The 19,820-nt window shown below is 41.6% G+C and overlaps 1 protein-coding gene across 29 annotated transcripts in view; it reads left to right on the plus strand.

The window, feature by feature from the left end:
• FNBP1 (formin binding protein 1) overlaps window positions 1–19,820 on the plus strand; it is a 157,042-nt gene that overhangs the window by 87,416 nt on the left and 49,806 nt on the right. The window lies entirely within an intron of this gene.

The following is a 19,820-nucleotide window of genomic DNA, read 5'->3' on the forward strand; positions in this document are numbered from 1 at the left end:
TCGCCAAAAAAAAAAAGACAAAAGAAAGCTCAAGTGTGTCTTTCATTTCCCCTGTGAGTGTTCATCACCGACCACCCATCCCCAAGTTCCCGTTACTGATGTAGCCACAAAAGGCGCGCTACATGGGGAATCATTTTCATTTTGTGTCAACCATTGTGGGGACCAGAAGCTCAAGTGTGGGGAATCTTCGGTGTTAGAATTTGAGACGTTTTATCTGTTGAGTCACCAGAGTGATAAAGTGGAGACTTAGACTATGAGCAATCTGGGAACAACATTCCAGAAGGTTGTGGCTCTTAATGGCTTTTCAAAGAGAAAGTCAATTTCTTGAGAGCCGGAGGAGACAGGACAGGGCCATCTGGAAGAGCTTGGCTGCTTATAATGGTTCTTTTAGAGCAATAGTCTCACTGCTTGCCTGACTTCTAATTGATTCCTCCTGGTTGATAACAGTGAGGTTGTAGTTGAAGGCTTGCATATTTCAGTCCTCTCAAAAGCTTTTCTCTAAATGGACTTGTATTGCCAACTAGAAATATTATAAAGTGTATACTGTTTCTCATTGTGGCTCAATATGCGTTTTTTCCCTAGAAGCTGAATTTTATTTTTATTAAAGTCATCAATACAATGTAAACAAAATTAGGCTTTTACATAACAAGGACTCATTCATGATGCCCATGGCTGTTTGGGCATTCATAGCTTCATGCTGTATGTGGGTGAAAGCACTGAGTTTTTATAGATTTGTTGAGCTTTTGACAGATCAGTTAGAGTTGAGTTTAGTTGGGAAATGGTGTGAACTATTATTTGCCAAATTCTGCCAAATTCCTTGCTTAAAGACTAGGTATACGTTAGTATTAGTATGCCTTTCTCTAAAATTATTAAATATATTAAAATACATATTCTTGCCAGGTGCTGTGGCACATATCCCTAGACTCAGCTACTTAGGAGACTGAAGCGAGAGGATTGCTTGAGCCCAGGAGTCCAGACTGGGCAACATAACGAGACCCCATCTCAGGAGCAGGGGAGTGTTCTCAATATCTGTATTTGATCTCAAAATGGAGATACTTACTTTACCAAAAGACATTAATTTGCTGCTAACGTTAAATATTTAAAATGTTATTCAATTAAAATAAGTTAGATTAGCCCAAAGTTTAAAAAGATATTTTATGTTGAATGAGGCAAATCAGTGTATCATTCATATGTGTGTGTGTGTATGTGCTAAAAGAAGTATATATGTATATATTTTAGAGATACCGAGATATGGTCTCTTTTTATTTTATTTTTTATGTTTATTTATTTATTTTTATTTTTTATTTTATTTTATTTTTTGAGACGGAGTCTCGCTGTATCGCCTAGGCTGGAGTGCAGTGGTGTGATCTTGGCTAACAACAACCTCTGTCTTCAGGGCTCAAGTGATCCTCCTGCCTCAGCCTCCTGAGTGGCTGGGACTACAGGAGCCCACCACACCCTGCTAATGACCCTGTCTCTAAATAAATAATTTTTTTTTTTTTTTTTTTGGTGTGGTGTATTGGCTCACGCCTATAATCCCAGCACTTTGGGAGGCCAAGGTGAGCAGATTGTTTGAGTCCAGGAGTTCAGGTCCAGCCTGGGCAACATGGTGAGACACTTTCTCCATAAAAAATACAGAAAAATTAGTGGAGCATGGTAGCCCATGCCTGTGGTCCCCCCTACTCCAGAGGCCAAGGTGGGAGGATTGCTTGGTCCTGGGAGGCAGAGTTTGCAGTGAGCCACAATCCTGCTGCTGCACTCCAGCCTGGATGACAGAGCCAGACCCCGTCTCAAAAAAAAAAAAGCACTCAGCCTCTAAACTGTCATTTCATTTCTGTTTTTTTCTGTAGAGATGGTCATATCAGCAGCAAGTAATGATAGTTGCATTTCTTTTCCAATCTTCATGCCTTTTGTTTATTTTTTCTTATCTTAACTCTGCTGGTTATGCCCTCTGTTCTGCTGAGTCATCATTGTGGACTTCCTCAGCTTGTTCCTGATTGCAGAGAGAGTGCTTCAAAAGGTTCCCCATTAAGAATGATTTTTTTTTTTTTGAAACAAAGTTTCACTCTTGTTGCCCAGTCTGGAGTGCAATAGCGCAATCTCCGCTCATTGCAATCTCCACCTCCTGGGTTCAAGCGATTCTCCTGCTTCAGCCTCCCAAGTTGCTGGGATTACAGGCGTCACCACACCCAGCTAATTTTTTGTAGTTTTGGTAGACATGGGGTTTCACCATGTTGGCCAGGCTGGTCTCAAACTCCTGACCTCAGGTGATCCACCAGCCTCGGCCTCCCAAAGTGCTGGGATTACAGGCAGGAGCCACTGCGCCAGCCAAGAATGATTTTAATATACACTTTATTGGTTAAACAATTTTCCTTTTCCTGTGTTGCCAAGAGCTTTTTTTTAAGCTTGACTTATTATTGAATATCATTAAATATTTGTTCTGCTTCCTTTAATTCATTAACGTGGTCAATTACATTAATCAGTTTTTTTACATTGAGCCAAATTAGTGTTCCTGGGACAAATTCAACTAGATTATGATGTATTATGTTTTCATGTGTAGCTGAATTTATTAATATTTTATTTAAGATTTTTCATTGAAATGGTCTGTATTCATTGAAATTGATCTATAATTTTCCTTTCTTGTCTGTTCTACTTTGCATTACTTACGAGTTTTGGAGTGTTTGCTCTTTTTTCTGAAATAATATATGTAAAATTAAACTCGCTATCCCTTAAATGTTTTATGATACTTCTTTGGTAAATCAGTGACAAACTACGGATTCCATATTTTATTGTCTACTTCTGGGTTGATCCTAGTGGATTACCTTTTTGTAGTAATATATCCATTTCATCATAAATTTTCAAATTTATTGGCAAAAAGTTGCCCATAATATGTTCTCACCTTAATTTTTGCTGCATATGTTATATCTCCCCTATTTACTCCTAATACCTTTTTTAATACTTTTTTCTTTTTTTCTGGATACGTTTTTTAAAGAAATTATTTATGCTTATTTTATTATATTATTATTTTTTGTATATAGAGATGGGATCTCACTATGTTGCCCAGGCTGGCCTCAGCCTCAGCCTCCTAAAGTATTAGGATTATGGGCATGAACCACTGTGCCCAGCCTTAAAATCATTGTTACTAGTATCAGATTTTATCTTTGTGGAGCCTCCCTTTTCTATTTTTATTTTCTATTTATTTAACTTCTTCCCCCACCACCCCCATTCCCCTCCTTCTCCTTCTATCATTACCTTTGGATTTATTCCATTACCCTTTTAAAAAGTTCTTTCTTTAGATGCTTACCTCAGTCTTTCTTCTTCTCCAGTATAAACATTAAGATTACAGACTTCCCACTTAAGTACTGTTTTCTCTGTATCCCACATATTTTGGTATGTGGTATTATTAATGTCATCCATTTCCAGATATTTGTCCTTTCTTTTACTGTTTAATCTCTCACCTATGATCAATTTAGAAGCATGGTTTTAAATTTCCAAATGTATGACATATTTCAACTTTTGTTACAGATGTTTATTTATTTTATTTTATTTTTTTGAGATGTAGTCTCATTCTGTCACCCAGGCTGGAGTGCGGTGGTGCTATCTTGGCTCATTGCAACCTCTGCCTCCCGGGTTCAAGCAGTTCTCCTGCCTCAGCCTCCCTAGTCCTGGGATTACAGGTGTGTACCACCACGCCCGGATAATTTTTTGTGTGTATTTTTAGGAGAGACAGGGTCTTACCATGTTGGCCAGGCTGGTCTCAAACTCCTGACCTGAAGTGATCTGCCCGCCTCAGCCTCCCAAAGTGCTGCGATTACAGGCGTGAGCCACCATACCTGGCGAGATTTCTAACTAAATTGCATTATGGTCCTGGGAAATCTGTATGAGTTTGAGTCTTCTCTATTTGTTGAGATTTGTTTTGTAGCCTAGTACACAGTCAGTTTTTATAAATATTCTGTAAGTAATTGAAAATAATATGTATTCTCTAGTATTTTTATTAGGCCAAACTTACTGTTTTATCCAAATATTCCTATCATTAAGGATTTTGTTTTTCAACTTGTTCTAACACTTTCTGAGAAAAATGTGTAACATCCTTAAGTCTTAATTTCCTTGTCTATAAAATAGGGACACTGAGGAACAGGATTGATGCGAATATTAACTGAGTTAATAGGTAAAAGGTGCACAAAACCATTTATGGGATGTTGCCAGTGATCTACAACTATTACAGTGATAATGGTAGAGGATTATTGATGTTCTATTTTACTCTTTTATTATGGAGTTATTCTATTAAACAAATGAAGTTTAGAATTGTAATATGTTCAAGTGATTTCATTTTTCATCAATAAAAAGTGGCCCCCTTTCCCAGTCAAGCTTAATCCCCTAAAGTCTATTTTACCTGATGTAAACCAGATATCTTTAAGTTAACATTGCCTGGCAGATCTTTCCCATACTTTGACTTTATACTTTTCTTTGTCCTCATATTTAGATGTGTCTTTTGCAAATGGCATGTGGCTGGTTTCTGGTTTTTTGTTTGTTTTTTTCTGTTTTTTGAGTCTCACTCTGTCGCCCAGGCTGGAGTGCAGTGGCATGATCTCCACTCACTGCAACCTCCACCTCCCAGGTTCAAGCGATTCCCCTGCCTCAGCCTCCCAAGTAGCTGAGATTAAGGTGCCTGCCACCACACCCGGCTAATCTTCATATTTTTAGTAGAGACGAGGTTTCACCATATTGCCAGGCTGGTCTCGAACCCCTGACCTCAGGTAATCTGCCCACCTCAGCCTCCGAAAGTGCTAGGATTACAGGCATGAGCCACCGCACCCGGCCTGTTTTTTGTTTTGTTTTTTTGTTTTGAAATAGAGTCTCGCTCTGTTGCCCAGGCTGGAGTGCAGTGGTGTAATCTCAGCTCATCGAAACCTGTGCCTCCCGGGTTCAAACCGTTCTCATGCCTCAGTCTCCTGAGTAGCTGAGATTACAGGTATGAGCCACCACACCTGGCTAATTTTTGTGTTTTTAGCAGATATGGGGTTTCACCATGTTGGCCAGGCTGATCTCGAACTCTTGCCTTCAGGTGATCCTCCCGCCTCGGCCTCCCAAAGTGCTGGGATTACAGGTGTGAGCCACCACACCCAGCCTTAGCTTGTTTGTCATGCTTTTCACGGTATTGTTCAAGTTCACTGTTAAAAGAAAGCTCACTGTGATTGCATCCAAACCTGAAGATGCTGTGTAAAACTGCAAGATAGACCAGCAAGACTTCTGGGTTATACTAAGATAATTCCCCCATATAAGAAGTCATATAAAGCTGGGTGTAGTGGCTCATGCCTGTAATCCCAGCCCTTTGGAAGGCCAAGGCGGGAGGATCGCTTGAGCCCAGGAGTTTGAGACAAGCCTGGGCAACATGGTGAGACCTTGTCTCTACAAAAAGTTTTTAAAAAATTAGCCTAGCATGGTGGTGTGCCCTTGGAGTCCCACCTACTCTGGAGGGTGAAATGTGAGGATTACTTGAACTTAAGAAGCAGAGGTTTCAGTGAGCCAAGATTGCACCACTGCACTCCAGCCTAGGTGACATAGCAAGATCCTGTCTCAAACAAACAAACAAATAAATAAATAAATAGAAAGAAAGAAATTATATAAGAAGGTACAAGTCACCTGGGCATGATGGCTCACACCTGTCATCCTAGCACTTTGGGAGGCTGAGGCAGGAGGAGTGCTGGAGGCTAGGAGTTCAAGACCAGCCTGGGCAACATACAGAAACCCAGTTTCTACAAAATAATCAAAAAATTAGACCGGGCATGGTGGCTCACGCATGTGATGCCACCACTATGGGAGGCCGAGGCAGGTGGATCACCTGAGATCAGGGGTTTGAGACCAGCCTGGCCAACATGGTGAAACTTCATCTCTACAAAAAATACAAAAGTTAGCCAGGCACGATAGCATGTGCCTGTAATCCCAGCTACTCGAGAATCGCTTGAACCCAGGAGGTGGAGGTTGCAGTGAGCCGAGATCGCACGGCTGCACTCCAGCCTGGGTGACAGAGGGAGACTCAGTCTCAAAAAAAATAAAAATAAAAATAAAAATTAGCTGAGCGTGATGGTTTGCACCTGTAATCCCAGCTACTTAGGAGGCTGAGGTGGGAGGATCGCTTGAGCTCTGGAGGTGGAGGCTGCAGTGATCAGTGATCGCACCACTGCACTCCAGCCTGGGTGACAGAGCAAGACCCTGTCTCAAAAAAAAGAAAAAGGTACAAGTCGTAGCAGAGAAAACTGTGAGGTTCAGAGCAGACTGTGTGTAATTATGAATGTGTGTTTCATGGATCTTTTATCTATGGTGATGGAGGCCTAGACTTAAAGTGGGTTCTCCCGAAGCGGGCATTACCTGGGTTCATTACCAAGCTGCATTAATGTCAGTTTTCAACTTAGGGTTTGGACTCCACACATGCTCTGAGTTCTGGCTGTTTGTGGTTCAGAAATTTCCAGGATGACTTTTTTCTTTGTTTTTCTCCCTGAGGCCAGATCCAAGGCAGTTTTAACTTTTAAAAAGTGCACTTGCTGAATCCAAAGGTGATTTTAGGACTTTTAACTTGTGCTGCCAAATTGAATTGCTATCCTCAACTATTTGGATATTTCCAAAGATCTAGTACTTTTTCTTACACTGGGAGCATCGTTTTGCTATTTTTATGAAAGTGCCACTTACCTCCTTTCCAAGGATATGATGAATTACCCAATTTTGGCATCACAAACATTGAAACTGAGGGAGCAGCAATGTCTAAACATTGAAATTCTTAAGTTATTTTGCTTTGGATTTGACTTGAAACACTGTAATTTCCCAAAACACCCAGTACTTTGACTGTTCTATCAGTTTTTTACTTTGTTGCCTGTGAAGGCTTATGTCAGCGTCAAGCTAACTGGAGGCAGTTTTAGTTCTTATCATTATTTAATGTCATCTCCCATTATGATTTCTGACAGTCTCTGAATCTAACATAAATGTTTCTCCCCCAGTTCCCGCAAATGATTAAATTATCTAATTGTGTTCAAAGCAGCGCATCCTCCTTTTTTTCTAGCAGCCAGCCACACAGCACTGGGAACAGTAAGCCTGTGCTTACAAAAGCCTTATTTGTACATGTGAACTTTGTCTTGTGCTTGATACAATTGATATGAACTATAAGCATACGTTCATTTTTTAAACTACCTAGGATCCTGGGTATAAGCCTGATTTTCTTTTCTTTTTGAGAGTTAATGCCCAGATATGGATTGAAACCACATTTTGAAACCACATTTTTATTAGCACTGTGTTCACTGTTTTTTTTGTTTTGTTTTGTTTGTTTGTTTGTTTTTACTTTTTGTGGTGATCGAGGTTTTGCTATGTTGCCCAGGCAGGTCTCAGACTCTTGGGCTCAAGCTATCCTCACACCTCTGCTTCCCTAAGTCTGGCAATGCAGGTGTGAGCCAATGTGCCTGGCCAGCACTGTGTTCAAATCACCTCCATTCATCCACATCCACGCTCAGACTTCGGTACGCTTTGGCATTGTGTTAGATGCCAGCGTGTGACCAGATGTTTAGTAGTTCCCTTATAAGACAGTATATGTCATCCTTAAGGCACCCAGTTTAATTAAAAGTAAGTTTACAGTATAAAGTAGATATAAGAAAAAGCTAGCAGTTTTTATCTCTGGGCAAGAGTGCAGATTTGGATGCCATGAGGATGCCATGTTCCTTAGAGGAAAAATGAAGAGAGGAAATCAGCTTAATTGAACAATTTTTATTGGCAGGGAAAACTCAAGGAACCATGCAGTCTCTTTTTCTTCTTTGACATTTTGCAGCTGTCATAGAGTTTTGAACTTGAAGGCTTTGAATGAGCTCGAGTGATTTGGAATTAGTTAATCTGGGTTTGTACAAGAAGCAGTATATGTTGGGATAGGTCATCCTGCAGCTCATGACCCCTGTGTTTCAGCTGAAGGTGAAACAGGCTCCCCTGCTGCCCTTTCAATGAGGTGGACTAGACAGCCTTACTCTCTGTTTTGGGATATTGAGAGGGAAACTGCAAAGGAACATGGGAAAATTATACCATGTGCATCTTACTCTTGTAAAAAAAAAATTAATTAAAACACCGAGATAAAGTATTCTTTGCCATTCTTCTCAGAGGTAGTTACTCTTAACCCCTTGAGGTATGTCCTTCTGAACCCTTTTAAAACAGCTGTTTTGGGCCAGCCACAGTGACTCACGCCTGTAATCCCAGCACTTTGAGAGGCTGAGGCGGGCGGATCACTTGAGGTCAGGAGTTCAAGACCAGCTGGCCAAATGGTGAAACTCTGTCTCTACTAAAAATACAAAAATTAGCCGGGCATGGTGGCACGTGCCTGTAATCCCAGCTATTCGGGAGGCTAAGGCAGGAGAATCACTTGAACCCAGGAAGTGGAGGTTGCAGTGAGCTGAGATCATGCCATTGCACTCCAGCCTGGGGGACAAGAGCAAAACTCCGTCTTGAAAAAAAAATACCAAAAATACAAAAAATGAGCTGAATGTGGTGGCTCATGCCTGTAATCCCACTTACTCAGGAGGCGGAGGCAGAAGAGTCTCTTGAACCTGGGACGGGGAGGTTGCAGTGAGCCGAGATCACGCCACTGCATTCCAGCCTGGGGGACAGAGCAAAAGTCCATCTCAAAAAAAAAAAAAAAAAGACACCAAAATAGGTGTTTTGTATGAGCAATAGCACAGACAAATAAATTAAATTAAATAGATATTTTGTTTGTTTGTTTGTTGAGACAGGGTCTCTCACTTTGTTGCTCAGGCTGGAGTGCAGTAGTGTGATCAAAACTTATTGCAGCCTCAACCGCGTGGATTCAAGTGATCCTCCTGCCTCAGCCTCCCAAGTAGCTGAGACCACAGGGGCATGCCACCATGCACAGCGTAGAGACGGGGTCTCCCTATGTGTTCCCAGGCTGGTCTTGAACTCCTAGCCTCAAGTGATCCTCCTGCCTCAGCTTCACAAAGTGCTGAGATTATAGGTGTGAGCCACCACACCTGCCCCCCTCCTTTTTTTTTTTTTTTTTTTAATTTAAGGGAATTCTAGTAGAATTATGACTTCATGGACTTATCTTTTTAAAAATGCAACTCAGCCAAGCGCAGTGGCTCCCTCCTGAAATCCCAGCACTTTGGGAGGCTGAGGCACGCAGATTACCTGAGGTTGGGAGTTCGAGACCAGCCTGACCAACATGGAGAAACCCTGTCTCTACTAAAAATACAAAATTAGCCAGGTGTGGTGGCACATGCCTGTAATGTCAGCTACTCGGGAGGCTGAGGCGGGAGAATCACTTGAACCCAGGAGGCAGAGGTTGCAGTGAGCGGAGATCGCGCCATTTTACTCTAGCCTGGGCAACAAGAGCAAAACTCCACCTCAAAAAAAAAAAAAGTAACTCACTGGTGGGATTCCTAAGTCATGAAGTATTCACATGTATCCATTCATTCCCTTGCCCGTTGTTCACTGACTATCTACTGGCAAGGTATGCGGGTATAGATACCAGCACATAATCAAACAATCCTTGACTCTGAGGAACTTGCCTTTTGTTTTTTCTTTTTTCTTTTCTTTTTTTTTTTTTTTTTGAGATGGAGTTTTACTCTTGTTGCCCAAGCTGGAGTGCAATGGCGCGATCTCTGCTCACTGCAACCTCTGCCTCCTGGGTTCAAGCAATTCTCCTTTCTCAGCCTCCCAAGTAGCTAAGATTACAGGCGCCTGCCACCACACCTGGCTAATTTTTGTATTTTAGTAGAGACGGGATTTCACCATGTTGGTCAGACTGGTCTCGATCTCCTGACCTCAGGTGATCCACCCACCTTGGCCTCCCAAAGTGCTAGGATTACAGGCGTGAGCCACCGTGCCCAGCCTGTTTTCTTTCTAATGTTTGGTTTACTGTATTGTGAATTTTCCCACTTGCCCACCCAGACAACTCTTGAATGGCATTCTGGTGACAAAGACTTTAAAATCACAGTTTGTCTGTCACTCTGCTTTGAAATAACACCATGCTATACAAACTTGGATGAGAGGCTACACCTAATCTTTGTGTTCCGATAGTGTAGCAATGGGTTTAGTGTGGTATTGGGATGAGAAAGGAAAAGGTTATCAAAATGAGTGGAATGTGAACTAATATTTCTGAACAGAGAGAACAGTGTTTTCTAAATGCATGCATTAAACTGAGTTCATCCATGTCAGGCAATGAATAATTCCCTTTTTCTAATTCTCCCTTGCCTTGTGACTGTTGGCTCTTACATAATTTCTAAATGCAAAATAGGATATTGTCTAACAGAATCTGCAGTTAGTGGTTACAAACAGCCGCAGAAATTGTTAGTTAAGTTCAAGTTATGTTTTTTAAACGCCAGTAACAATTTCTTCCTTTTCTTATCGGTCTAGTTTCATTTAACTTGTATGGTTCTTTTTCTGCTAGAGTCTCAATTTATGAGCCTATGTTTTCCACCAAAAGTTAATGGTGCCTCTTCATTCTAATTCATTGCAATTACTTCTGAGTACTGGATGGCCAGAAGAGCTCTCTATACAGTGCGAGAGGTTTCCTTATTTCTGACTAATTAGGAGTTTTTATTATATAACCCGATTTGAGGAAATGCTTTAAAACTTAAGTTAAAATCTGACCATGAGCACTGAACAGTGTATCAGTTTCCTTGGGAGTTTGCCTTCCATTTTTTGTATACAGACTTCTTGAAGTATTTGGCTTTGAATATGATTAACTTTTTAATTCTACATATAGATGTCCCTGTTGTGAAGCAGAATAGGAAATCCTGAGTTATTTATGAATTAAAGTAGAATTCTGTGATGTAAATTATAAAAAATAAAATTTCATTTCTGGTTTTTTGTTTTTTTTTGAAACAGAATATTGCTCTGTCGCTCAGGGTGGAGTGCAGTGGCACCGTCTCAGCTCACTGCAACTTCCACCTCCTGGGTTCAAGTGATTCTCGTGCCTCAGCCTCCTGAGTAGCTGGGACTACAGGCGTACGCCACCACACCCGGCTAATTTTTTTGTATTTTTAGTAGAGATAGGCTTTCACCACATTGCCCACGGTGGTCTTGAACTTCTGGGCTCAAGTGATCCGTCTGCCTTGGCCTCCCACAGTGCTGGGATTACAGGTGTGAGCCACCATGCCCAGCCACATGTAATTTTTAATGTGTCATATATTCTATAATAGAATATTTTAAAGAGAAAAAGAAAGTTATAGATAGGAATCTGTCAATTTTAAGCAAGAATGAAGGAGTTTACTTTAAATGATGATCAGTTTGATAATTATCTCAAGAAAACAAACGAAATTTAGTAGTTTAGGTTTTCTTCAGTTGGAATCAGTGTTGCCAACTCTGTGAAGCCAACAGGATGGAGTTGGCTCTATTCTAAGTGAAGCCAGCTGCGTAGCAGAGTGTTAAATTTTTTTACCATTTGGGGAAACAGTCTCTAGCACAATGACCACTTTAGTTATTGTACGTATAAGGAATTGTACTATTGAATATTTTGGTTACCATTGCTGTAGTACTAGGTTGACATCTTTATGGAACATGTTAATATCTTCAGTGCCTTCCCCACGTTTCTGTTTCTTCTAAAATGTCTGACTGTAGTCATCTGAAGGAATTGTTCACTATAACAATTTAGAGAACATTTTTTTTAAAAAAGGAAGTGGTTAGTATAAATGCAGGAAATAAATTTTGCAACTGCAGCTTAATCTTTTTAGGCTTAAAAAAGTTTCAAATGCTTTTTATTGCAAAGAAGAGAAAAGTATACAGAATTTTATTATAAGTATTACCAAAAATGGATATTGTTGCTATAACTGTTCTTTTATAAGTGGATCAAGGTTCAAATGAAAGATTCTAGAAAAGACACGTTTATTATTCTCTTCTTTATGTCTGTGGAGTTTATATTTACTCCTAAAAGCATAATTATTAACAAGCCTATAAGTAAATGTACAAAATAGCAATCGAGCAGCATCGTTCTCATACCCTAGATCTGAAGATAGAAATGAAGAAATGAATTCCCAGAATATATATGTATTTATTTATGTGTGTGTGTGTGTTTAGCTTCAACACTTGGCACTTAGTATGTGGCCTGAACTGTTCTAAAGGCTTTTGTATGGTAAGTCATTTAATAAGGTATTTTAATTTTCAATGATAGTAAATGGCCTAGCCCATGGCTAAGAGCTTGTTCCTGATCTTTGTATTACGTGGAAGTGAGTTCAAATCTTGTTTCTGTCGCTTACAAATGGCATGACATGTGGCAACTTACTTCATCTCTGGTTCCTGTTCTGTAAGTAAGGATGCAATTATGCACCTCAAGGGCTGGGTGTGAGATTTCAGTGGGTGTGATGTATGTGTAGTGGCCTATTTTTGAACTGCAATTGATTGGCTGACACTGTTATTGCCATCTGTATTTTGCCTGTATCCTTCTCCTTGCATTATTTCTGCCTCCTTCCTCCTCATCTCTTACCCTTTAGTCTCCTTTTTTTTTTTTTTTTTTGAGACGCAGTCTCGCTCTGTTGCCAGGCTGGAGTGCGGGGGCATGATCTCGGCTCACTGCAACCTCTGCCTCCCGGGTTCAAGCAATTCTCCTGCCTCAGCCTCCCAAGTAGCTGGGACTACAGGCGCCCACCACGACGCCCAGCTAATTTTTGTATTTTTAGTAGAGACAGGGTTTCTCCAGGTTGGCCTGGATGGTCTCAATCTCTTGACCTCGTGATCCTCCTGCCTCGGCCTCCCAAAGTGCTGGGATTACAGGCATGAGCTACCGCACCCAGCCATATTTTTAACATTCTAGGCATTCTGGGCATCTAGACGTTCAGCAAGAATATTTATTTGACAAAGAGTGTGAAACACCAGTAGGACTATAATAGATACCTTTCATGAAGTCCCCAGTTAGCAGACTGGAGAGAGAAGGATGAGAGAAGCATGAGACGGAGAGAGAAGGAAAACTTGAGTCAGTTGGGGAATAAGGTACAGTATGATATGTAGCATGCCAAATTGTGTGAAGATCATCAGAACGATAGCAGGTTTTTTTTTTTTTTTTTTTTTTTTTGAGATGGAGTCTCGCTCTGTCGCCCAGGCTGGAGTGCAGTGGTGCAGTCTTGGCTCACTGCAAGCTCCGCCTCCCAGGTTCACGCCACTCTCCTGCCTCAGCCTCCTTAGTAGCTGGGGATACAGGCCCCCGATACCACGCCCGGCTAATTTTTTTGTATTTTTAGTAGAGACAGGGTTTCACCGTCTTAGCCAGGATGTTCTCGATCTCCTGACCTCGTGATCCTCCCACCTCGGCCTCCCAAAGTGCTGGGATTACAGGCATCAGCCACCGTGCCCGACCACAATAGCAGTTTAAAAGCAATTAGGCCGGGCGCAGTGGCTCATGCCTGTAATCCCAGCACTTTAGGCTGCCAAGGTGGGCAGATCATTTGAGGTCAGGAGTTCGAGACCAGCCTGGCTGACATGGTGAAACCGCATCTCTACTAAAAATACAAAAATTAGCTGGGCATGGTGGTGCACACCTGTAATCTCAGCTACTTGGGAGGCTGAGGCAGGAGAATCGCTTGAAGCTGGGAGGCAAAGGTTGCAGGGAGCCAAGATCGCGCCACTGCACTCCAGCCTGGGCAACAAGAGCAAAAGTCCATCTCAAAAAAAAAAAAAAAAAAGCAGTTAATGATTGCTCTACATACTTGCCAGTGAGATAAAGGAAAAAAAATTATAAAAACAATCAATGAGGTCCATCATATATGAAATCACCTGGTCCTTTCATCAGCAAAACACTAGGAGCTCAACAGTTGCTCCTGCATTCTGCATCTGAAAAAGGTCTGTGCAGACTGTAGGTTGTTGGGACAGGCCTGAAGGCGGAATCAGGACTTGAACCTGAAGGATATGTAGAAACAGAAAAGAGAAAGCGCCACTGAGGTAGAGACAACTTCATCCAGGGCACTGAGGGAGCATGTTGCCGACGTTGACCTGCCTGCCAGGACAGGGGACTCTGTGGGACCTAGCTGGAGAAGTAAGATGAGAACAGTTTGTGAAAGATATTTAAAGCCAAATGGGCCAGATGCAGTGGCTCATGCCTATAATTCTAGCATTTTGGGAGGCCAAAGCAGGAGGATTGCTTGAGCCCAGGAGTTCAAGACCAGCCTGGGCAACATAGTGAGACCACCCCACCCCCGCCCCAACCAATCTCAGAAAAAAAAAGAAAAAAGCCAAATGGCAGGATGAATGTGACCCCGATAAAATGCTATTGAACCTACTCCTCAAAAAACCTACACTGGAAAGTGTTTTATATTTTCCAAAGGGCTTTTAGTCCTCTCCATGTTTCCTTTATCCCTTTATAGATAAATAGGGCGAACCTATAAAATGCGAAATTACCATTAGCCTAAAGTGGCCCTGCTGGATAAGGTACAGCCAAGACTGAAGCATGTTTCTGTGCCTCAAGTTCAGTGTTCTTGCCAGTTTACCATTCAGCTTTACTACTGGATTGTATTAAATAAGCTCCTTACTCTTAGCCACCGCTTTTTCCTACAGAACTAGGCAGATAATAGACATGTGAAACTGGTGAGTTGAGGTAAGATGACAAATAGCTATTAGCGCAGGGCCTCAGTATCAGGACCCAATAAAGAGAGGTGGGGGTTGTACTGGCCTAGGAGGCCCAAGTCACACGTAAAGGGGGCGGCCATTATTCACCATCCATTTACACATCTGTAGCCGTGTGGTAATGCAGACCAAGTGTTGTCACGTCTTCCATGTCACTCCTTTTGGAGTTAAATTTCCTTCTTCCTGGAAGATGGGTTGTTTTAATTTTTTTCCATGAGAGTTTGTGACTGGTAAATTTTCTTTATTTGTTTGAAATGTCTTTATTTTTGTCCTCCCTCTAATGTGATAGTTTAGCTAGATATAGAATTCTAGGTTGACAATTGTTTTCTCTAAACATTTTGTTTGTTTGTTTTGGTTTTGGTTTTTTTTTTTTTTTTGGAGACAGTCTCACTGTCTCCCAGGCTGGAGTGCAGTGGTGCGATCTTAGCTCACTACAACCTCCGCCTCCCAGGTTCAAGCGATTCTCCTGCCTCAGCCTCCCAAGTAGCTGGGATTACAGGTGCCTGCCACCACACCTGGCTAATTTTTGTATTTTTAGTAGAGATGGGGTTTTGCCATGTCAGCCAGGGGGGTCTTGAACTCCTGACCTCATGTGATCCACCTGCCTCAGCTTCCCAAAGTGTTGGGATTACAGGCGTGAGCCACTGCACCCAGCCTAAACTTTAAAAAAATATCATTCAGGCCAGGTGTGGTGGCTTATGCCTGTAATTCCAACACTTTGGGAGGCCAAGGTGGAAGGATCACTTGAGCCCAGGAGTTCGAGACCAGGCTGGGCAACGTAGGAAGACCTTGTCTCTACAAAAAATGAAAAGTCACCTGGGCAGGCTGGTGTGTGCCTGTCGTCCCATCTACTCAGGAGGCTGAGGCAGGATCATTGCTTGAGCCTGGGAAGTTGAGGCTGCAGCGGGCTGTGATCATACCACTGCACTCCATCCTGGTTAACAGAGTGAGACTCTGTCTCAGTTAAAAACAAAATGTAATTTCATTGTCTATCATTGTCAATTGTTCTTGGGAATTTGACATTCTATTTAATAGCATTTATTTATTTATTTTTTTAAGACAGCATCTCGCTCTGTTGCCCAGGCTGGAGTGCAATGATGCAGTCTTGGCTCACTGCAGCCTCCACCTCCCATGTTCAAGTGATTCTCCTGCCTCAGCCTCTCAAGTAGCCTGGATTACAGGCGTGGGCCACCATGCACGGCTAATTTTTGTATTTTTAGTAGAAGCGGGGCTTCACCATGTTTGCCAGACTGGTCTTGAACTCCTGACCTCAGGTGATCCGCCCGCCTCAGCCTCCCAAAGTGCGGGGATTACAGGCGTGAGCCACCACACCCGGCCTTGACATTCTATTTAATAGCATTTCTTTGTAGATATTTTGCTTTCTCCTGTAGTCGTGAAGACCTTGTATTTCCCTTTGGTATCCATGGCATCAATATGATGTTTCAAAGCACAGACTTTTTATTTTTAATTTATTCTGTTTGGGGTTCCTAGAGGATTTGTTCCTTTCATAAATATATGAAAACTCAGTGTGGTGGCTCATGCCTGTAATCTCAGCACTTTGGGAGGCCGAGGTGGGCAGATCATGAGGTCAAGAGATTGAGACCATCCTGGCCAACGTGGTGAAACCCCGTCTCTACTAAAAATACAAAAATTAGCTGGGTGTGGTGGTGTGCGCCTGTAGTCCCAGCTACTCAGGAGGCTGAGGCAGGAGAATTGCTTGAACCCAGGAGGCAGAGGTTGCAGTGAGCTGAGATTGTGCCACTGCAGTCTAGCCTGGGTGACAGAGTGAGACTCCATCTAAAAATATGTATATATGTGTATATATATATATACATGAAAACTCTCCAGCATTAACTCTTCCTATATTATGTTGTTATTAATATTGTTGGTTTTGGGATACATATTAGATGTGTGTGAAATTTCTCATTCTGTTCTCCACACCTCATAACTTCTTTTTCATAGATTTCATTTCCTATATATTACATATGGTGTAACTTTGTCAGCTACTTCATGAAGTCTCTTCAAATTATTCTATTTAACTCATCTATTGAATTTTAAAATTTCAATGACTGTATTTTTTATTTCTAGAAGTTCCATTTTATTCTTTTGAAGATATACCTGATCTATATTTAGAGCATCTTATTATTTTCTTATGATTCCTGTTGCATCTTTTACTAACTTAATCCTTCAAAATGTTGTTTGTTGTCATTGTTTTGTTGTTGTTTTTGAGAGAGGGTCTTATTCTGTCACCTAAGCCCAGGCTGAAGTACACTATAGCCTCGAACTCCTGGGCTCAAGTGATCCTCCCACCTCAACCTCTGGAATAGCTAGGACTACAGCTGTACACCACCATGCCCTACTTATTTTTAATTTTTTTTTTAGAAATGGAGTCTCACTATGTTACCTAGGCTGGTCTCGAACTCCTGGCCTCAAGTGATCCTCCCACGTCAGCCTCCTCTAGTGCTGGGATTACAGGTGTGAGCCGCTGTGCCTGGCCTGTTGTTCTTATATTTTCTTTCACATTGTTCTTTTAGCTCAGGTTCTCATTTTTCTTACTATCGCATCAGCTCTCATGGTGGTTTATTTCCTTGTGCATTTATATTATTACTACCTTTTTTGTATGAGCATAACTTTGACACAGATTGTTTTTTCTCTGGGAATCTTATAAAAACAGGATTGTAGAAGTATCCCCCCAGTGAGGTTTTATAGTGTTTCTGCCAGACAACCTGGAACTAATTTTTATGTTAATTTCTTGGCTTGGGGAATCTTGCACCATCTGTACTAGCACAGGCTGAAGCTTTTGTATTTTAGAAGACACTCTTCCCCCAGTCCACAGCTTGAGACCTACATAAGCTTCCTGGTCTTCTGTGGTCACAAGAAGTTTCTCTAGTTATTTCCCATCTAAAAGAAAGAAGACAAAACTAACATTGAGGTTAGTGCAGGAAGGGCTTATAGTCTTACATATTTACTTCATTGATAGTATATTACTGAATAACATGTGATAACATATGCAAGATTTTTTTTTTTTTTGGGACGGAGGCTTGCTCTTGTTGCCCAGGCTGGAGTTCAGTGGTGCAGTCTCGGCTCACTGCAGCCTCTGCCTCGTGAGTTCAAGCGATTCTCCTGCTTCAGCCTCCCAAGTAGTTGGGATTACAGGCGCATGCCACCATGCCCCGCTGATTTTTGTATTTTTAGTAGAGGCGGGGTTTCATCATATTGGTCAGGCTGGTCTTGAACTCCTGACCTCAGGTGATCCGCCGCCTCAGCCTCCCAAAGTGCTGGGATTATAGGCGTGAGCCACTGCACCCAGCTACTTGGGAGACTGAGACAGGAGAATTGCTTGAACCTGGGAGGTGGAGGTTGCAGTGAGCCAAGATCATGCCACTGCACTCCAGCTTGGGTGACAAGAGGGATACTCTGTCTCAAAAGTAATAATAATCAATTTCAAACCTACCATAATGAAAAACTCAAGTCTCTTGCCAGTGACCATGCGTGAGAAACCAGGGGGGGAATGGGGGCCAAGTCTTGGAAACCATCATTTACATCTTAGCAGGATCTCCAAGCTCGTGCTGAATTTCTACCAGCCTCCCTTGGAGGCTTGCCAACATCATGATGAGAAATATCAGCATTGGCCTCTTCTCCTTTAGCAGAAATTGTCACTCACCTTGAGTAAATAGATATTTCAAATAAGGCAACCAGAGCATAGGGAAACGGAAGACCTTTTCTTAAAACTGTTGAGCAAGTGAATGGGCCATGTGGGATTGAGATGCTGGTCTCACTGGCTTTCTGCATTCTCTCCTTCTATTTCAGTGGCCCTCCACCTACAATACTGGAGCTAGAAAGTTGTAAGACTGTTTAAAAAAAAAAAAAAAAAAAAAAGAGTCAGGAAATTGCTGGAATAGTTCAAGCATATTTCTTTGGTTAACTTATTTTGAAGTTTTTCTCTGTTTTGTATTCTAGCTGCCCTTATAATTTATCAAAGACAGACTCATTGTTTTGGCAAGCTCCTGGCCTGGAAGTCTCCAACAAAAACTCACAGCACTCTATCTGAAAAGGAATTTTTAAATGCATTCTTAGTCTTGAAATTGAAAATATATTCTAGATACAACAGTTTGCTGGGAAATTTAAACAATGCCATTTATCATCCAACAACTTTGCTCTGGACAAAGGGCTTTTTCATCTCTTCCTTAGTGTCCCTTCTACTGCATTAGCTTTTCAGAGCTTTGTTTAAAAAATTAATTAATTAATTAATTTTTTTGAGACAGAGTCTCACTCTGTTGCCCAGGCTGGAGTGCAGTGGCTCAATCTCGGTCAGTGCAACCTCTGCCTCCCAGGTTCAAGTGATTCTCCTGCCTCAGCCTCCTAGGAGCAGGGACTACAGGCACGCACCACCACACTCGACTAATTTTTGTATTTTTTAGTAGAGATGGGGTTTCACCATATTGGCCAGGCTGGTCTCAAACTCCTGGCCTCAAGTGACATGCCCACCTCAGCCTCACAAAATGCTGGGATTACAGGCATGAGCCACCGTGGCCAGCCTTTTTTAAAATTTGGTTCACTTCTAGGTTATATAAAGCATATTTCTTTGGTTAACTTATTTTGAAGTTTTTCTCTGTTTTGTGCTTTAGCTGCCCTTATAAATTTGTCAAAGGCAAACTCTGATAAACTTTAAAAATTCTTTTTTTTTTTGAGATGGAGTCTCACTGTCACCAGGCTGAAGTGCAGTGGCGTGATATCTTGGCTCACTGCAACCTCTAACTCCTGGGTTCAAGCAATTCTCCTGCCTCAGCCTCCCAAGTAGCTGGGATTACAGGCACGTGCCACCACACCCAGCCAATTTTTGTATTTTTAGTAGAGATGGGGTTTCACTATGTTGGCCAGGCTGGTCTTGAACTCCTGGCCTCATGATCCGCCCGCCTCAGCCTCCCAAAGTGCTGGGATTACAGGCGTGAACCACTGCACCCGGCCAACTTTAAAAATTCTTAAAAGTTATATATACATTTACTTCATCTTATTAAATATGGCTTTACATTGTTAAAACAGGATATACATAGCTCATCAAAAGTGTGACATTTAACCAATGATTTGTTTGTTTCAAATTATTTTAAATTATTGGCTATTATAAACAGCACTGTTGGATATCTTTTGTTATTATATCATTAGGATAAATTTTCAGAAGCAGAATTTTTGGGTCAAAGACTAGAGTAAAATTCGTTTGATTCCTTTTA

The sequence above is a fragment of the Pan paniscus genome, chromosome 11 (assembly GCF_029289425.2).
Source record: "Pan paniscus chromosome 11, NHGRI_mPanPan1-v2.0_pri, whole genome shotgun sequence".
NCBI lineage: Eukaryota > Metazoa > Chordata > Mammalia > Primates > Hominidae > Pan > Pan paniscus.